Consider the following 20,289-nt stretch of genomic DNA (forward strand, 5'->3'; position numbering starts at 1 on the left):
ATTAGCACGTGAGTTGTCCGTACAACACGTGAGTTGTTCGTACAGATCCAGATATTTATAGCACGTGAGTTGTCTGTGCAACACTTGAGTTGTCCGTGCGGATCCAGATATTTTGTATTATTAGTACGTGAGTTGTCCATTCAGCACATGATTTATCCATGCAGATCCATATATTTATATTATTAGCACGTGAGTTGTACGTGTGGATCCAGATATTGATATTATAGTACGTGAGTTGTCTGCACGGTTGATATTATAGCACGTGAGTTGTTCGTGAAACAAGTGAGTTGTCCATGCAGTTGTTATTATTAGCACGTGAGTTGTCCGTGTGACACGTGAGTTGTCCGTACAACGTGTGGATACGGATACATCCCCCTAGAGTCACCCTCTTATTATTCTCTCTTAATGGTGTACACGCGGATTGTGAGGAACTGACGGGTTCCTCATTGATCTAAGCTCTGGGAGAGCTGGTTACTATATTTGGATCGGGTTGCGCACCGTAATAGACTGATAGTTGATTATGGCATCTCATTTACTTGATATTTTCTTGACTGTCTACTTGATTTACTTGTGTGTCCTCCTTATATGTTGGATTGTTGACTGAGCAGAATACTTGAAAATAGAGAATTGTGAGTATCAAAATGGTTTTACCTGAGATTCCCTGATTTGATTATATATTTGTTCTATACTTGTCAAAAATTATGAACTGCATGGGTGTTAGAGAGTAGCATCAATTGTTCTTTCTTTTATTACCTCGCCGGGGTTAGTTAGAATACTTATTGGGTACATAGGGTTGGTTGTACTCATACTACACTTCTGCACCTTGCGTGTAGATTTTGGATGTTGATGTTGCTTTGTATGGCGGGAGCTGGAATTGAAGATGTACTTGCATTCCAGTCATAGTTGCCTCTTGTTTTGGGTAGCTTTAAAATTTTAATCTGTTCATGTATATTTCAAACAGATGATGTATTTATTTCATACTAGTTGTAAATTCTGAATCTTAGAAGCTCATGATTTGTACTACTAGTCCTTGGGAAATGTATTAAAGTTCAGTTATTTCATCACTTATTTTCTTAGTAAATTTCATTTGAATTGAATTATTGTTAATTGGCTTACCTAGCGGGTTGGGATAGGTGTCATCACAACTAGTTGGATTTTGGGTCATGACATAGCCGTTATTTGGGATCGAGATGATGCGATACTTGTTCTTGACTCGATTTGTTAGCCAAGCTATGTACTGTTCCGCAGATGTCAGAGCATTTGAAAATTGTCTCCACTAGTTAGTAGAGCTTGATTTATAGAGTGTGTCTCTACTTGTTGGGAGAGCTTTACATTGAGAAATGTCTCCGCTTGTTGGGAGAGCTTGATTTGTAGAGTGCGTCTCCATTTGTTAGGAGAGCTTTGCACTGAAAAGTAAAGTAATCTCTGCTTGGGAGTGATTGACTAAGACTGCAATCATGCTTGAAGCTACATGAGCAAAATGTCAACACATTCAAAGAAATATCAACAGAAAAGAAAAGCATGATCAAGAGATACTTTTGACTGCGAATCTAAGTTGCAACCATCGATTCGCAAGATGTTGGTGACGAGGTTTGTAACTGTCTATTTTAGCATCTGTTGTGATAGAGTAGCGATGCGAATTGTTTTGTTGGCGAGATGAGCAGTTTGCTATATACCAGGATCCGATTTGCAAAGCCGAGTTCGATTTGTATAGGGCGCTCTGATTGATTGAGCTAACGATTTGCTATATACAGGACTTCAATTGGTGAAGCTAACAGCTCGTTTGTACAAGGTGCTATGGATAGTTGAGCTAATAGTTTGCTATATATAGGACTTCAATTGGTGAAGCCGATGACTCGTTTGTACAAGGTGCTCCGATTAGTTGAGCAGGCGGTTTACTATGTACAATTTTTTTTCGTATCAGCGGTCTGACTCCGAGGTACCTGCAAAGGATTCAAAGATTAGCTTTAGTTGTACCAGAAAAGTTCAAGTAAAGGAGAAAGAGAGATAGTCATAGGCAAGTGGCGGATCCTCCATTTGCCCCAGTGTGGTCCCAGTGCTTCCTTGCTTCCTATTGACCCTGTACTCAAAGAAAAATTATTAGTGGGGGTGGGGAAGTTGGTTTGTGTCGATCATAATATGGTTTGCCCCGGCCTTTGATAGGGTTGCGCTGCAAAGTTTGGTAGATGGAACAAATTACTGTATTTCTTATAAAACATTTTAAAAATACTTTGTTTTTAAGGCAAATGTCCTCATTCTAAATTTTGACATGTTACAAAAAGTTCTCCACACGCGAACGTATCTTCTTGAAAACTTCTTCCTGTTGATGTCGATCTTCCGTGATGCTTATGACGACGTGGTTGCTCGCCGTTGCGACTGTGTCCTAATTCAAAACTAATGCATTACAAAGATTTTCCTAAGGTTATGACGAACCCTTTCAGGTTACCTACCTATCCAAAACGGAATCAGGTCTGAACGTAGTTCATGGATTATGATAAAATATGATGAAGATGGCCGAGCTTGCCTCAAGCAGCCTTAATATCCAAATGGAATCAAGTCAAGATGTAGTTTAATTACAACAGATGCAAAATGATGCGATTAAGAATGAGATGGTCGAGTTTGACTCAGACTGCCTATGTATCCAAATGGAATCAGGTCAGAACGTAGTTTAATTACAAAAGACGACTGAATTTGATAACGATTGCCTACGTATTCCTTCTCAAGGAAATCAAGTCGACATAGTTTTGGAGCAACATACAAAAGTGATATTTGTTTTTTATTATGGGGGGGGGGGAGAGAAAAATTTAACCCTACATGGGTTGCCTACGTATCCCTCCATGGGAAGTCAAGTTGAAAGTAGTTTTGTTACAACAAAACCTAACTTTATTTATCTTTAAACATAGTATCTCTTGATTGCATCTGAGTTGATGGGCTGCGTGTTGATTCTCCATCCATTTCTGCCAAGATTAGAGCTCCACTAGACAGTGCTCGATGAACCACATAAAGACCTTTCCAGTTTTGTGCGATCTTTCCTTTGGCTTCCTCTTGATAGGGAAAGATTTTCTTCAGGACCAACTGCCCCGGTGTGAACTGGCGAGGCTTCACTCTCTTGTTAAATGAATTGGTCATCATGTTCTTATATAGCTAACCATGGCATACTGCATCCATTCTTTTCTCGTCGATGAGCATGGGTTGCTCCTGTCTGACCTGTATCCACTATGTATTGTCCAATTTTGCCTCTTGAATGACCCTTAAAGATGGTATTTTGACCTCTGCGGGTATCACAACTTCAGTGCCATATACCAACATGTACGATGTTTCTCCAGTAGATGTTCTCATGGTGGTCTGATAACCCAGTAAGGCGATAGATTTTTTCTCATGCCATGGCCTGTGATTGTCCCCTATATTTCATAAGATCCTTTTGATATTTTTGTTGGCTGCCTCAACTGCCCCAATTATTTATGGTTTGTAGGCCATGGAATTGCGGTGGATGATTTTGAACTTCTCGCAGATTTCTCTCGTGATGTCAATGTTGAGGTTAGCGGCATTGCCAGTGATGATAGACTCCAATATTCCAAATTTACAAACGATGTTGTTCCGGATGAAATCTGTTACTACCTTCTTTCTGACGACTTTGTAAGCAGATGCTTCGACCCATTTAGTGAAATAGTTGATAGTTACCATGATGAAATGATGTCTGTTTGATGTGGCAGACTTTATAGGTCCAATCACGTCCATACCCCAAGCGACGAACGGCCAGGGTAAAACCATTACGTTTAACTCATTCGGTGGAACCCGAATGAAATCCCCTTGAATCTGGCACTGGTGACACTTCTGCACATAGCAGATACTATCGTTTTCCATAGTTATCCAATAGTATCCAGCTCTCAAGATCTTCCTGGCTAGTGTGAACCCATTCATGTGGGGTTCGCACGTTCCTGCATGTATTTCTTCCAATAACCTGGTTGCCTCGGTAGCGTCTACACATCTCAACAAACCTAAATCTGGGGTCCTCCTATATAGGACTTCCTCGTTGAGGAAAAAGTGGTTTGACAACCTCCTAAGGGCTCATTTTCGACAATTAGTAGCATTCTACAAGTATTCTCTGGTTGTAAGGAATTTCCTGATGTCGCGATACCATGGTTTACCATATGGTTCTCCATTTATATGGAAGCAATAAGCATGTTGATCCCTGATCTCTACCTCGATAGGGTCGATGTAGTTCTTGTCTGGATGGAAAATCATAGATGATAGAGTTGCAAGGGCATTAGTAAACTCGTTCTGAATCCTGGGACGTGCTTGAACTCAATCTTTATAAACTTCTTGCATAGCTCCTTCACGTAGTGTAGGTACGGAAGTATCTTGACATTCTTGGTGGACCATTCCCCTTGGACTTGGTGTATCAATAGATTGGTATTCCCTATGACCAAAAGTTCTTTGACGTTCATGTCGACTGCTATTATGTTCCCAATGATGCATGCTTCGTATTCAGCCATATTATTGTACATGGGAATCTTATCTTTTCCAATGTTGGATAGTGCTATCCAGATTTCGGAATCAGGACTGCCCCAATTTTGACTCCTCTGAAGTTTGCTGCTCCATCGAAACACATTCTCCATCCAGGGTATGATTCTATAATATCTTCTCCAGCAAATAATATTTCTTCATCGAGAAAATACGTAGTAAGTGTCTCATAATCCCCATACACCGAATTCTCTGTGAGGTAGTCGACTAAAGCTTTCCCTTTGATAGCCTTGTGAGTTATGTACACAATGTTAAATTTGCTGAGGAGAATTTGCCATTTAGCTAGATTTTCGGTAGGCATCGACTTCTGGAAGATATACTTTAGTGGGTCGAGACGATATATCAGATGCGTAGTGTATGCTGACATTTAATGCCTTAGTTTATGGGAAATCCAAGTTAGAGCGCAACAAATGCGTTCTATCAAAGTATACTTGGCCTTGCATGGCGTCCAACTTCTTACTTAAGTAGTAGATGGCCTGCTCCTTTTTCCCAGTTTCATTATGCTGTCCCAATACACAACCGAAGGCATTATCCAACACTGACAAATATAGTAATAATGGCTTTCCAAGTTCGGGGGTGGGGGGGCAGCACTGGTGGATTTGATAGATATTCTTTGATTTTATTGAAGGCTTTCTGGCACTCTTTTGTCCATTTTGTTGCCGCATCCTTTTTCAACAACTTGAAAATGGGTTCAAACATTATCATGGACTAGGCTATGAAGTGACTGATGTAATTCAAATATACCCAGTAAACTCATTACATCTTTCTTACTCTTCGGTGGTGGCAATTCCTGAATGGCCTTGATTTTTGATGGATCCAGTTCTATTCCCTTCCTGCTTACAATGAAGCCCAATAGTTTTCCAGTAAGGAATCCGAACGCATATTTTGCCCGGTTCAACTTCAAATTGTACCTTTGCAGGTACTCGAAAAATTTCTTCAAATCGTTCAAGTGCTTCTGAACTCTTCTGAGACTTGATGATGATGACCACATACACTTCAATCTTCTTATGAATCATGTCGTGAAAAAGGGTCATCATGGCCCTCATGTAGGTGGCAAAGGCGTTCTTGAGACCGAACATCATGAACATATAGTAGTAGACACCCCAAGGTATGGTGAAGGTTGTCTTCTCTGCGTCTTCCTCGTGCGTCAAGATTTGGTGATACCCGGTGAAACAATCCACAAATGACTACAGTTCATTGGTGACCCTTACCACATTCGCCTCAATCTGTTTGGTCACTTCTTCCTTTATCCTCAGACTTAAATCAAGTTTGAACTTTCTGGGTTTCTGCTTGATCGACGATCTGGTAGGATCAGTGGGCATTCGATGCGAGACAGTTGCTTAATCCTAGTAAGTCATCATATGACCATATAAAAATATCGATGTACTGTCGGAGGAGTTCCACTAGTTTTTCCTTCTGCTCGGGTTCTAGATGAATGGAGATTCTCGTTTCTTTCACGTCTTCTTTAGTTCCAAGGTTGGCCGTTTTCGTTTCTTTGAGGTTGGGCTTGTTTTGACTCTCCAGTTATTTGATTTCCTGAGGGAGATTGTATGGCATCATACTCTAGTCATACTCATCGTAATATGGGTCATTGCGCTCGGCGATTTCATTACATGTCACAATCGCCGACCGCGGGTTTTTAGCATTTGGATTACTGAAAAGAAAAGCTAAATATAAATGAAGCGGTAATTAAAGTTGCAATGTTTGAGAAAATGATTCTTTTATATCATCAAAATATGAACAACTTAAGCATTGAAAAGAGGCAAATGATAAAAAGGGTGCAGATACGGTGCATGCCTCAATTGACCGTGTGCTTTTTAAAAGAAATTTTTTACAATTCCATACTACCAAGACCCCCGCCAAACGAAAGATAGATTGGCATCCCAGTTTTGTAGCTCTTCTCCTGGTTCGACATCCCTGATAGTCGGTGTCTTGATGTTAGTCCCTTTACATCATTCTTCGATCATATTCACAAACAGATTTCCCATCTCATCGATGATATCATCTTCTGAAACTAAACACTAAACCGGATTTGAAACATGCTCTGGCACAAAAACCTTTTTCCCGGAGCTAACAGTATGAGCTTTCCCCACCAGAGGCTGATATCCTATGCCGACCCTTCCTTTCTGCCCATTAGGTTCAATTGGCTCTATGATCCCGCCCGACCTGGCTCCCAGCCCTGTTCCTGGCTTGTATCCATATTTCATCATCTCTCTCATGGCCATCTTGGATCTATACGGCAATTGAATTCCTAAGTTTTGTTCAGTCTCTTCCATTTTGGTAGTCTGCATGATTTCTACTACATAGAAAGCAACTCTGTCTAGCCCTTCAATGAATGGAACAACATGCTCTAAATATGGACGTCGACCCAACTCGCTGTGGACCACGATCTCTTGACACCCCCACTAAAATTTCATGCATTGGTGTAAATTGGATGCTATGACCCCTGCCATGTGTATCCAGGGCCTTCCTAATGTAAGTTATAGGAAGAAAAGATATCCATTACTTGAAACAGTATGGGAAATTCGACCGACCCGATCTGCAAGGTCAAATAAATTTCTCTAATGACATCCTTTTGCGAATCATCAAAGGCTCTTACCCTCACGTGGCTTACTTTGATTCCCTCAGATAAAGTTTTAGCTCTCGTAAGGTAGAGAGTGGATAGATGTTGACTCCTGACCTTCTATCGACCAGAACTCGGGACATCACTTTGTCCCCATATTTTGACAGTGATATGAAATTTTTTTTTGTGATCTACGCCTTCGATAGGAAGTTCGCCTCTTCTGAAAGTGATTATATTTTCTTCGACCATTTTCTCAATTGTCCCAGCCAACACCTCAATGGTGGTGTTACTTACCACACTTACACTGCTTAGTACTTTCAATAGGAGGTCCTTAGGACTATTAAAGCTCATTCACAAGTCCATGATAAATATTTGTGCTAGAGTTTTCTTCAGCTGCTCCTCCACAGAGTACTCTTTAGTCGACATTCTCTTCCATAACTCGATGACTTCTGGTCTGATATGTTCCTTCTTTGAATTTGTTCTCTTCCCAAGTTCCCTCGATTGGCATCTTTAGGAGCATAGCATCTCTTAGACCTAGTCATACCATAGGCCGCGACAGAGTCAGTCATTTTGGCCTTCCCCTTCTGCTGGTATAGCCATGGGACAGTTTTGTATTCCCCACTCTCTTCGTCTCCTATAGCAACGACAGACTATCACTGATAAGTATGAATTGTCACTATAGGTCTCACTTGTTCTGTAATCATTGGATCCCATTGAGGATGGATCCTAGGATCTTTTGCATTTCCTTTAGTAATAATCGTTCCCTTGAGGTTATATTCTTCGTCCAATGTGATCATGTTAACTCCATGGTTTCGGTGATTTGGCAGCGAATTGCGATTCATATTAGGCAGCGCCAGAGTGCATATAATGGATCTTCTCTTGATTAGTGTTTAAATCTCATTTTTCAGCATAAAAATATCTTTAGTATCATGCCCAGGTATATTGGAATTGTACACGCACCTTTTAGTTTTATCAAAATACTTGGAGGGATACTCAAGAACCCTTCTTTCTACTGGAAGTATCAATCCTGCTTTTCTCAATCTCTCGAACAATTGGGCCAGAGACTCAACAATCGGTGTATAATTTCTAGGACCACTCTTTTCAAAATTAGGATGAGGGCGTGATGCATAAATGGGTCGGTTTTGGTGAGTAGTGGTTTGGACATGAGCATATGGTCGTTGTGGGTTCATGTTGTTGTTGGCTTGAGGTGGGTTGTATTGTGGTTGAGAATGATAATACGGCTGGGTATTATAGACTAGAGCGTAAGAGGGTGGTGGTGAATGATTTTTTGGGGAATATAAAATGTTTCCGTGATGTGGGTTGGGTGATAGTAAGGGACGATTGCTGAGACCTCCTCTTTCTTCATTTTTCCGCTACTGATTGACCCTGATTGAATGGCCTTGCTGGATGCTTGCAGTGCTGCCATGGATTGCACTTTACCGGATTTATGCCCTCCTCTAAGAAATCTCCCATCTCGACCAGCTCGGGGAATTTCGTCCCATCATTCCCATCAGCTTTTCAAAGTATATCCCTTCTTGGGCTCTAATGAAATACTTGGTTAATTCATTGTCATCCAGCGGAGGTTGCACCTTCATGACCTCTGACCTCCACCGATGTGCATATTCATGGAATGATTCGTATGGTTTTTTCTGCAGGTTCACCAATGCGAACCTATCGGGAGTGATCTCTGTGTTGAATCGAAAGCAATTCATGAAGTCCTCTGCCATATCTTGCCAAGTTCTCCAGTTTCACGGATCCTGTCGAGTATACCAGGTGAGTGCTTCTCTCGTCAGGATCCTTATAAATAACTTCATCCTTAGCTTTTCATTCCTCCCCACTCTGACTAACTTGTCATAATATACCCTCAAATGTGTGCGGAGATCACCCGTCCCTTCGAACATATCAAACTTTGGAGGCATATACCCTGCTGGCATATCCACATCCGGATGAATAAACAGATCCTCATAGTTAAAACTTTCACTTTGTCGGGCAACTTGGAGGTTCTTCATTTGCTTTCTCAAGATTTGCAGCTGTAAATATACTGACTCCTCTTCCTTACACCTAGTCTCCCTCTCTATCTCGGCATCTTGGTCAATCTCATAAGGCACCCTGACCATGATAGGTGCTGTAAAGGTAGGTTTAGAAATGTCATATATAGGGGGAACATATCGTTCATGAGTGGCGGTATGTGCTGGTGAGTGGTAAAAATTACTCCTTCATGAGGAGGGTGTGAGTTGCATTAGTAGTAATAGGCGGGTTTTATTGTGTCTGAACATACTGTGGTACGTAGGGAGTGTGTATATGAGGATTTGGTAGGTTTGCGGGGGTTACTGGAGGTATGACTTGAGTGGTAAGAACTGAAGTTGGGGTGCTGTTGTTTTGGCATGATGTGGAAAGAAAATGGTCAGGAATTGAATCCAAATAATGGAAATGAGGTGGTTGAGGAAGTGTTGTCCTAGGCCATCTTGTCCACGTGTTCATCATTCCTAGTATCGTCCTTCTCCCCCGATTGCTCCGGGCTGTCGGCTATGAACCAGAGCATGTTCAGTCGGGTTTTCTATAGCTGACATCTTTCCCTTTGATGTTAGATTGTACGTTGGTTCTACCATTTTTAGGTTGGCACAAACCAACTTTTCTTTTGGGGGTAATAATAAAGCAAAAGAAAAATATGACGAAAGAAAAATAAAAGAAAAGAAACAGGAGTCAGTTTTTTCATTTATACAAGCAGGAAATCACATAGAGCAATTAATTCACGCATTAAGGCTAACACATTTTCTAGAATTCGTGGGGACCTGTCATTGTGGGAGGTAGGCCTAAATCGCGAATATTTCACAAAAAATTAGACTTGACACATTTGTATCCAAAGCAAGTTTGTTTTCATTGATAATTTGGACTGAGATAAGTAAGAACGAAGATTACATCACTATGTCATAGAACTGCATGGGCTTGGACAACTTGCCCTTTTGGAAAGTAAATGAAAACTAGGGATAGGGTACAAAGTGGGAAAGAAGGGGAAATCAACCAACTCTAATAACCATCCTCGGAGTCGTTTCCCATCTCTTCTTCTTCTTCTAGCACTTCTTTCGGATCCTCCTTTGGGTCTTCTTCAAACTCCTCCTCGTCATTGTTGAACTCCGACTCCTTCTCTGGATCCTCTTCTAGCTCTGTACTAGACTCTATTTGGATGCGCTCTACTACCTGGTCATCGTCTTCAGCATGTGGCAACATGTGATCGATAGATCCTGGGGCCACTATACAGTGCATTGAAGTAGTCACTAGGTAATATGGCAGGATCTCATGGTAAATTTGCAAACCATCCACTGCTTCCTTTAGCCAGGCTATACCCTCTCTGCTTGGTCGGTCCAACTCGTCTTCCTCATTGATCCAGACATAATACTCAGGAGTGCACCACGAGTTTTTACCTATTGGCATTTTGACCAGGTCGTTCCACTCTTCTTGGAGCCTTCTGATCTTGGGGATTGGAATTTGTCCGTTGTACTAATGCTCGTACAACGCAGTCCTTGTCCACAAAGGCACATCTTGGATCATCCTGAATTGTCTAAGTACCCGTAGAGGTGAATATAGTTGAATGAACTCAAGTCCGATAAGCTTAATAAAGTATTTCTGGGGAGTCATTAAGATTGCTCTTCCACGTAACCATGATAACTTCCAATTGATCCATTCTCCACTCAGATTGGTCAACATTTCCCTCCACTCTTCTTGCCCATATGGGGAGACCCAATGTATTATCCTCTCATTGTGGCTACAGATCATGTTGCTGATGCCCATAAAGTAGTAAATGGTGGCCTCTCACTGGAAGAATGTTTAGTAGTCCATATCTGAAGCAACAAGTTACAACCCTTAAAGAAATCATACCCTTGTGCACATGCGTACAAAGCCCTCAACATCTCAACTAGCAACATCGGCACCAAAATAGCTTGAAGGTTGCCACAGAAGTTCGCCAAAACCATGAGTAAAGTTGATGTTAACTCGACCCCTCCTCTACGGGAAGACCAATGATTGCAACAGTACCAATAAGAATGTGATAGGATTGAAACTCTCCCACATCGTTTGTCACATTGAAACTCTCTTGAATACCACTCATAGCTTTCCTAGTTTCCAAATCTATCAAATAGCCGGTTGAGGCTCACCCATCTGTCCTCGATATTTCTCAGACCCTGACTTTTGGCCAGGCCTAAAGCATCTAAGAACTGATAACCGGGCATAGTAACTGGCAGTATCAGCTTACTTCCATTAAACAACAGTTCCGTGAAACTAGTAACTTTTTCCAATGTCGGTACTAACTCACGATCGGCAAAATTGAACACTACCTTAGCTAGATCCCAAAACTTTATCAGCATGCGAGTGAGCACCCTATTTGTTGGATGTTCAGCCAAGCGATTAGTGCCCCTAGGTATTTGCAAATCTCACCTTCGTGTTCCCAGCGAATGTTCTTCCACCACTACTTCAATTTGTGTGGCTCCTATCACCATGTTAATCTCATGGATCTTTTTGTTGATTTCCATTTTCTGAGATGGGTAAAAGAAAAGTGTTTGGTAAGTGTTTGCTTCTGATCTTTAAGTGTCGTATCAGGTTTGTTTGTCTTTCCACAGAAGTCATGTTATTGGGTACATGACCCGTTGACATTAGGGTGGCTTTCCTAATTGTGTGTCAATGCCAAGGGTCGACTCATATAAGGTTTATGTAGTATTACCTATGCTTTCTAGAATAGAGCATTTCGTACTTTTGAATTGGTTTGAAGGTTGCGATAAGTTATGTCAGTTGACTTGACAAATCCATTCTCTGAAACTAGAGAGTTTTGAAAAGAAGGTTCGGAGGGGTGTGAAAGATAACCCTCCTGTGTCATTGTGTATGATAGTTTATGGCCAAGAATCGATAGAAAAAGATGTGATGATGGTGTATGTAAAGTAATAACAGATAAGAGTGTAGCAATTGTAAGCTTGATAATAAATATAAAGAGCAAATAAGACAGGTAAGCATGTAATTGCAATTTTATCTATAATTAAGGCAATGCACAAATAAATCTAAATGTCAAATTTGGTCTAAGTCTTCTAAGGTCAGAACCTGAGTGTGAAATACCTAGAAGTGTTGCCAAGTTGTTGCACCCTATTTGCACTTAGTCAAAACAAGATTCTACTTGTGTTTTCTCTGTTATTGATGAAAGAGAGTTGCCACCTAATATTTAAAGGTATAATAGGATACCTATTTAACTACTAAGGTCATATTCTTTATTAGTCTTTTTACCGGTGAGATTATGGATAAGGGTTCTTGCTCTTCTAAGAAAAAGGTGTTAGGCACCCCTTAAAATTTACCTGAGTTAGCTCCATAGGATTTAGATTAGATTTGGAATCAATTATTTATACTATGCCTAGTGTTCTAAAGCTTACCATATATTAGGGCATAATTCCTAGGTGGTTTTTAAAAAATGGATTTAAAGAAGAGTCTTAGAAAAAATGATGTCAGTGCATATATATTTTAAAAAAGTATAAAGGTATATATGATGTTTATCTAAAAATATGTGAAAAGAAGAGCTAAGTTAGAAAATATTTTGTCTTTTAAGAAGCATGGAGGTGTATATTACTCTAGCGAAATGCTATGAATGTGAGCCTCAGATGTACCTTGACTTTTAAGCATTTGAAGAGGGCTGTTTGAAAATCTTTTTGGGTGACAATACCTTTGTTTCAAAATGACTTGATTTTCCTTTTGAAGATAAAGCTTGTGTTTCAAATCTCTTTTTTTTCTTTTTGAAAGTGGAGCTGCCATTTCTTACTAAGCTTTGAGGACTTCAAAATCCTTTAAGAAAAAAGTTAGCGAAAGCATAGTAATTTAATGATATAAACAACTTATATAGCGAACACAAATTTAATTACTAACTAATTCTTCTTTTAATCCTATGTTATTTAAGTCTTGCCTAAGTTTTATATGGTTTAAGATATAAAGTAAATCATTCAATCCAATTTATAATTGTTGTATACATGTGAAATAAAACAACAACAAAATGCGACAAGGCAGTAAGGCTAAGGCAATGAAACAGTAAAAAATAAAGGAGTTAAAGGAGAGGATTGGACTCTGGTATTTGTGCCTCAAAGAGGCAGGCCCAACAGTAATAGGGACGACAGTAGCTGACTTCGAGTTTCCAAAAATATAGCAATGCTGGCCTTGAGCCTGAGTTTCTCAAGAATTCAGCATGCCCGAATAAATGTACATGTTAAAAAAGAAAGAGAATGCCATTAGATACCTATTTTATACATCAATCATACATGAAAACACATAGGTAAATGATTGGAGCAAAATATAACAGACTATCAATGCTCAACTACTATGAGAACTTATATCAATGTGGCAGTTATATATCATAAATAATATACATTGAGAACCTTTCGTGTCATTAAACACTAAACCCAAAGAAAATAACAAATATCAATGAATAAAGGCTAAGGAGAGAGTTCCACTCAAGGTCAATGCCCCCTTGAATCCCCCGGCCCTTAAAAGTTTCCAAGGGTCTCAAGGCCAAGGGAAATGCTTGTGCTGGTGAGAACAGCCCAAACCTAGAGCTAAACTCGGCTCCCAAATACCCCTAACCACTAACGACTCATTTTCCCCCATAGGTTTAAGTGCCAATGAGGCTCTTCCAATATAAACCAACTACCATAATATACCCTGCCACAAAAGTATACTTCCCCTTGGCAGAATAAGGACACAGAAATAGTTTTACTTTTTATAACCATATTTTCAATACTAAGTGAATGGAACCCACATTAAATAATTCTGAAAGCCAAGGTTCCAAACATACGTAAAGGAAGGAACTCTATAATGTTGCTGCTAAAGAATTAAACACTTGGGGTCAAATCTAAGGATAGATCAAGAGCACAAAATTTAGACATGCAGCTTGAGCATACATAGACCTTAACATTGATCACAGAAGAACATGTACTTAGTCTAATGGCATCAATGAATCACTTGGATCATTAACACAGATTCAGATTATGACATAAATAGGTTATTGTATCCAACCAAGTAATAGTAAAACTCTCCTCTGCATCAGGTTCAATCCAGAACAACAAAGGAAAACACAAAGTTTGAATACAGTACTCAAAAATGTGAAGCCATGGAGGATAAACAAAGTTCATTCCAAAACTAACACACATACAGGGACTTCAATTGAGATTATGACTTCACAAAATCAAATAAGTCCCAAATATTGGAGAAAGGTTGATAGTATCATTTGGGGGGGGGGGGTTATGGAGAGGGAGATGTCACACTTAACAAACTCAAATCAGCTACACAGAATTAGTGGAGTGGTTAAATATGGTGGAGTCATATTCAAACTATTAAGAGGGCACAACTATATTCTGGTTTACGGGAAGTAGACTGATCATGTCAGACCCTACTGATGTTCAAGGGAGAAACCATTCCAGTAGGGCTGCCTACAAGTTGACAATCAGATATGAATGTAAAACACTCATAATGAGGATCCATTAACATTCATGAAAGCATTTTTATACTTAAATTCCATAAATCTTAACTTAGTGAGGTAGGGTCATCCTATGCATTTCATACATAGCCTAGCTAAACTATCTAACAACATCCCAAATTCAAAATAACAGGGCTAAAAAGCATGACATGTTAAACATGGAGACTGTAATAACAACACTAAGTGTGCCATAATAGAACTCAAAGGATATAGTATGATGAACAAAGAAAATCTAAGTAAGATTGCAGGACTTTAAAATGATGCTTTAGAACTCAAGAGAACATAATATGATGAGTTATGAAAACTTATAACAGAACATTCAATAGAGCATATCTTAGCACTACAAGAAATTGGAATTTTAGCGGCAACATATAGCGGTTATTTAGCAGCGACTTTTCTGAGGTCACCTCTAATGTGGCAGACATTTCCGGTCCCGCTCAAACTAAAATATTTGCTCCATATTATTTGTGGCGACTTTTAAGTTGTCGCCGCTAAAGTCCTATTGCAACGACTGGGTCGCTGCTAGACCCCTTATATTTTAATTGAAAATAACAAAATAAAATAAATAAAAGTCTTCCTAATTAAATGACACAAAACAGAGACGCTCAAACACCTCTGTCTCTCTCTCAAATCTCTCCTTCCTCTCTCTAAAATCCCTTCTCCCTCTCTCTAGAATCCCTTCTCTGCTTAAATTTTACCCAGCTCTAAATCTCTCAAATCAAGATGTGAATCTCATTTATCAAGTTTGTGGTCAAATCCCTAATTTTTCCCTTTTTCTTTTAGGAAAAAAAGTGAAGTGCATAATGGACTTTTGTGGAGGAAGAATCGCACATCCGATTTCTCTCCCTAATCTCAAGTTGTTGGTGACCTAATGCTTTCCCTAATCTCGGCTACTTTTCTGAGTTTTGTGCATATGTTTAACTGAAAACTCATATTAGTTTATATGTAAATTTATGTTTGGGATTTTTTAATAAGGATTTTGTATTCTATAAGGTAAAATTTTCAACATGCAGATAGAGATTATTATTATTTCAGTGATTGTACATTTGTATTCGCAGATTTCATCTCGAATTTCTCTGAACCATTTGATAATCTACAGGAATACAAAAACAAAATCATACAAAAAGACTCATTTGAACCTATTTGGTGTTGTCTTGAAAGGACTCTCACCTATCTCTTTTTTGGGTAAGTTAAAAGCTTCTTCTTGAGAGACCTATTGTATGTTGGTATTCCATGCTTATTTTTTTTCTTTTATGACTATGTGCCTAAATCAGTGCATACACACTTTTAAATTTAATAAGGCATATATATGTTACTGTAAGGTTATAAGAAAACATAATACTTCTTTGGTAAATGCATGTATTTGTCCACTTAAACAACAATTTGAATGTAATATGCTTGTTTGTCATCTAGAAAAGGAGTTGAGATGAACTATCAACTCCTAACCACACCCTAAAAGCTAAATGCCTTATGTTTTTATTTAGTTGGGCAAATGTTTCCCCTATAGAATCCCCCAAAACCTTTTTGAATTTTGTTAGCTCTTTGTATCTAAGATAGCATATATGTAGTAAGTTAACAAGTGATGTTTTTTGCTTTTTGAAGCTTCTATACTTTTGCTGCTTCTTGTAATATTTGCATCTTCTTGATAAAATCAATGAAGCCAATTATTTTATTAAAAAAAAGGAGTTTAGAGTAGGAAAAATAGGAGATGACTTGGTAGAATTTTTTGAGCAAGGATCCTATTTATCTATTATCTCAGTTTTTTAGTTTGTTTTTCCTTAGATAAACATTTATGCCATTAGTACTGTTGCAACTTTTCAGTTAACTATCCTATAGGAGATTCAACGTCGAATGATAATTGCTAATTGTAGAGCTCTTTCTTAATATTGTATAAAGAGGCTTACCCTGTATTCCATTGGCATTACGTGAAGATTTGAGGAGAATGGAACTTTGGCAAGAGACTCTTATGTTAGATTAAAGATTTGAGTTTTTATAAAAATTAAAGTGACAACCGGAAGTGTCTTTCTCTTATTGTTTATTCTAAGAATAAGAGGCTTACCTTGTGTCTTTCCCTTATTGTGTTCAAACGAGAGCATTTTATATTTGCAATTTATTTGTGAAACCAGTTAAGTATCTTTTTTTATTATTTCTGCTACATTGTTTCCACTTTAGGTGTGTGAAAATGACTTGTGGTTGATAGTGTACTAATTTGTGTTCGCATCGTAAAAATCAGTTTTTGGCATGTGTGTTAAATTAATTTTCCAAATTTTTTTACTGCTTTTATTACTCTAATTTACGTTTTACTTCAGAGAAACTTTTTTCTTAGTGATTCTCTAAACTGATGTTCTTGCTTTTAATTTAACAATAACTATCGATGTAGTGCAAGAACATGATTACCATAATCTTTGTTGATATAACTAATTAGGACCAGGAAGGAATGACCCCCTTTTTTTTCCTATCATAACACACTTTATAGTTTAATGTGGTTAATCTATATGACTAAGTTGCTTCAATTCTTCCTCGAATTACTGTTTTTTTCAAAACAATATACACAATAAGGAAGATGATTTCATTAACGACAATCATATAAATATATCCGAGAGTGAAGATAGCAAAGAAGAGTTATTTGATGATGATGATGGGGAGGACACTATAAAGACTATGAAACAAAAGACTGATTATATAGACGTCTACATTATGTTTTGAAAATTCTCTTTATTTCTCCTTATAAACTAACAATGAATTAGTTCTTGATGCTTGAAATTTTATGTCTATATCTTATTTTTAAAAGTTCTTTGTATGTTTGTAGTTATTAGACTTACAATGATATTAGTTTGTGATGCTTGTAGCTTTATATTTGCATCTTACTTTAAAAAGTTCCATGTATTTGTGTCCTTATCAGACTGAATGTAATTTGTTCATGATGTTTAAAGTTGTAATTTCATAATAGAATCAACAGTGAAATAAAATTAGTGATTTATTCTAATATTTTAATTAATTAACTAATTTTAATGCTCTAATATATGAATTAATAGTTTCTCTATTTTAATCAGTCCTTTCCTTTTTATGTGTTGTTTTAAGAAATGAAAAGAACTGAAAAGCTCGACTTAGCATTCACTATTCTAAATACAATACTAATGAAGAAAGATTGTCTCATCGACATGAAGATATTGAACTTGAGGACTGGAAATACCTAATACAATATTTTGGAAGTCCGAATTTTAAGGTAACTTAATACTTGAAGATTCTACCAACCGAATGGCTCCATACCCATCTTGCAATGGTTGTTTATTAATCTGTTGACTTACTGCAGGTTGTAAGTGAGAGGAACAAAAAAATGAGAAAAGCAAATAACTAAGCATGCTTGTGGTACAAGGTCTTTTGTAGAAGTATAGGAATCTGCAGTGAAAATATATTATTCCCTCATTATCACATATGCATATTTGTTATTTATATATTTGCTTATATATATTTTCTCTGGAACTATCTTGTAGAGAAATCCTATTTCGTGGAAAAGGGTATAGAAATAAGCCTCCCAAAAAAGAGTCACGCAGATCAGGCAAACATAGAGTCCAGTGTATCTTTTGCTATGAAAATTATGCGTCAAGAGATGCAAGCCGGCATGGGTCGGAAGTTGTAGGAAGAACGTGAACAAATGGTTGCTGAGTTGCAAAGGAATATGGAACTTGAGTTGCAAAGGAAGTTGGAACACGAGTTGTCCAGGAAGTTGGCAGAGGAGCGTGAACTCGTGAATGTAAAAGTAGAGAAGAGGATCCAACTAGAAGTGGAAAAGAAGATGCAAGAACAATTTGCTACTTTCATGACCAGAATGCAACATGTACTTGCTCTGCTCCTTCTTAGCAATTCTTCTTCCTTCTCGACATTTCTTCTTCCTTCCTTCTTGAAAATTCTTCTGAGACTGGCTTCCTATCTTCTTTTCAACTTCTCCTCCTTTAACTTTTATCTTCTTGATGAATCTATACCTTGATTTGAAGCTTGGCTAGGGTGAGTCTATATCATTAGTGTTTGGATCATCCACAAGTTTATCTTTTGATAATAGGTTGTTGGGTTGTTTTGTATTTATCTGAAATCTAGATTTTTCAATTAGACATATAAAGAGTTTGAAAGAATGCCTAAGAGAAATCTGGGTTGGGATAAATAGTTAAAAATATTATCATGTTTCTGCAGTCTAGTTAAAAATGCTTTGTAAAAACTAATGTGCCATTGTCAACAGGTGATGACACAATTAGTTCCTGGTCAATTGACCTCTACTAACTTTTTAGATATTAAAATATGGGTTTTCAAGACGCAAAAATATACGCAGGCATAAAAGCAAGCAGCTACGTAATTTTAAACGAAGGAGCCGGAACTTTTAGCTTTTAAAATAAATGAATTAGAAAATTTTACGATACAACTTTCTCAAAATGGCAATCTGTGGCCAAGCGAAAATGGAGGCTTTTTATTAAGGGGGAAAATGGAGGTTATCTTTTGCAATTAAAATGCAAGTCTCACAACAGAAGTAGTGAAGTTACCTCTAATCATGATACATTTAGGCATAAAAGATGTCACGACCCAATATCCACTAAGGGTCGTGATGGCGCCGGATAACGCTGCCAGGCAAGCCAACCAAAATACTTTAATTAAATTCTCGTTTTAATAATTTTGAAAACTATGATTTTCCTTTAATTTCAATAGTAAAAGACAATCATTTCAAGTAAAATATAAATGTTAAGAAGTTAATACGAGATAACCCATAATCATCACAGAACCCGGTGTCACAAGTACATGAGCAATTACTAGGGAATGAAATAAAATATAGTAACTGTCCGGAATACAAGTGAACAGAATGAAAATATAGTACAATACTCTGAAGGAGGACAAGATGCAGGAAGTAAGACTCAGATGGTTCGGGCACATTCAGAGGAGGAGCACTGATGCACCGGTGAGGAGGTGTGAGCGACTAGATGTAGTGGGCACGCAGAGAGGTAGAGGGCGACCTAAGAAGTATTGGGGAGAGATGATCAGACAGGACATGGCACGACTTAGGATTACTGAGGACATGACCCTTGATAGGGAATTATGGAGGTCGAGCATTAAGGTTGTAGGTTAGGGAAAAGTTGTGAATATCTCTACAGCACAATAAAGTGAGACTAGCCAGTTAGGAGTTAGACTAATGCCATTGGTCGTCTATTGATGCAGGGCTTTACCTGCTAGTTTTTACTATACCAGCCATCTATTTCGTATTTCGTATTTTGTATTCTGTATTTCATATCTCTTATATTGCAGTTATTTTATTATGCATTTTATGGTACTAATATATCGTCTCTTGTTGCTTTCTTGAGCCGAGGGTCTCCTGGAAACAGCCTTTCTACCCTTCGGGGTAGGGGTAAAATCTGCGTACATATTACCCTCCCCAGACCCCACTTGTGGGATTATACTGGGTCGTTGTTGTTGTTGTTGTTGTTGTACTCTGAAGGAGGCTCTGCTGGCTACGGAAGTCTCAATAAATGCAACTCACGTAAGTCTCCGTATCAACCATGCAACTATGCCACTAAGTCACTAGCCACACATAAACCTGTGCAACAAAAATGCATAGCAAGTGTAGTATGAGTACGAAAACAACGTGTTCCCAATGAGTATCCCGTCTAATCTCGAAGAAGTAAAGATGAGAGGTCAACTTCGATACTTACTAGTGGTCCAATAGTAA

The 20,289-nt window shown here is 38.3% G+C and overlaps 1 long non-coding RNA gene across 3 annotated transcripts; it reads left to right on the forward strand.

Annotated features, from left to right (window-relative positions):
• The first annotated feature begins 15,192 nt into the window (after positions 1 to 15,192).
• Positions 15,193 to 18,729, forward strand: LOC104237407 (uncharacterized). 3 transcript variants are annotated; one of them, XR_713619.2, is made up of 3 exons: positions 15,193 to 15,445; positions 15,682 to 15,767; positions 18,077 to 18,729. It is a non-coding gene; the product is annotated as an uncharacterized lncRNA (long non-coding RNA). The 3 variants fall into 3 exon arrangements; XR_713618.2 differs by having other exon boundaries at positions 15,193 to 15,441; XR_713621.2 differs by lacking the exon at positions 15,193 to 15,445 and adding an exon at positions 15,539 to 15,575.
• The last annotated feature ends 1,560 nt before the right edge of the window (positions 18,730 to 20,289 follow it).

This window comes from Nicotiana sylvestris, chromosome 3, assembly GCF_000393655.2.
Source record: "Nicotiana sylvestris chromosome 3, ASM39365v2, whole genome shotgun sequence".
Lineage (NCBI taxonomy): Eukaryota > Viridiplantae > Streptophyta > Magnoliopsida > Solanales > Solanaceae > Nicotiana > Nicotiana sylvestris.